The following is a 594-nucleotide window of genomic DNA, read 5'->3' as shown; positions in this document are numbered from 1 at the left end:
AGAGAGAGTGAGTGTGAAACGGCAGAGGAGTAAATGGAATAGAGAGAGAAAGAAATAAATATTATTTTAATGAAAATTGGAATAAAAAATAATACTTTTGAGTGACAGTGCACAGCTTACAAAATCACTTCAATTCTATCCAAAACAATGACTTTTTGTTTTAGACTTTCCTAGAGCATCAGCATTGGGGCTTCTATATGCCAAATGTTAGGAACATTTGGCATTTAAGCCCCAAAACTACTCAACAATGGGAAGGCCATATGCTAAATGCCAATTCCAAATTTGGGATTTAGCTACAGTACCATCTCAAATGTAAGATGGTACTGTAGCTGAATGTTATAAAAAAAAATATTTTTTTAATACTCTCATTTCTCTCTCCTCTCTCATTTATCCCGGTAAATTCCTCTCTCCTCTCTCATTTTTTCTGTTTCTTTTCTCTCTCTTTCTTCCTGCTCTCTCTTCTTCAACGGAATGGAGGCAACGACATGGAGGCTTGATCAGAAAAGCTGTGGTGGAGGCGTGGAGGTCGTGGGTTTCCGGCGTGAGGGTCGAATTTGGGTGGCGATTGGGTGGCGTTTGGGTGGTGTTTGGCGT

The sequence above is a fragment of the Quercus robur genome, chromosome 11 (assembly GCF_932294415.1).
Source record: "Quercus robur chromosome 11, dhQueRobu3.1, whole genome shotgun sequence".
NCBI lineage: Eukaryota > Viridiplantae > Streptophyta > Magnoliopsida > Fagales > Fagaceae > Quercus > Quercus robur.
This window is presented reverse-complemented; position numbering follows the sequence as displayed.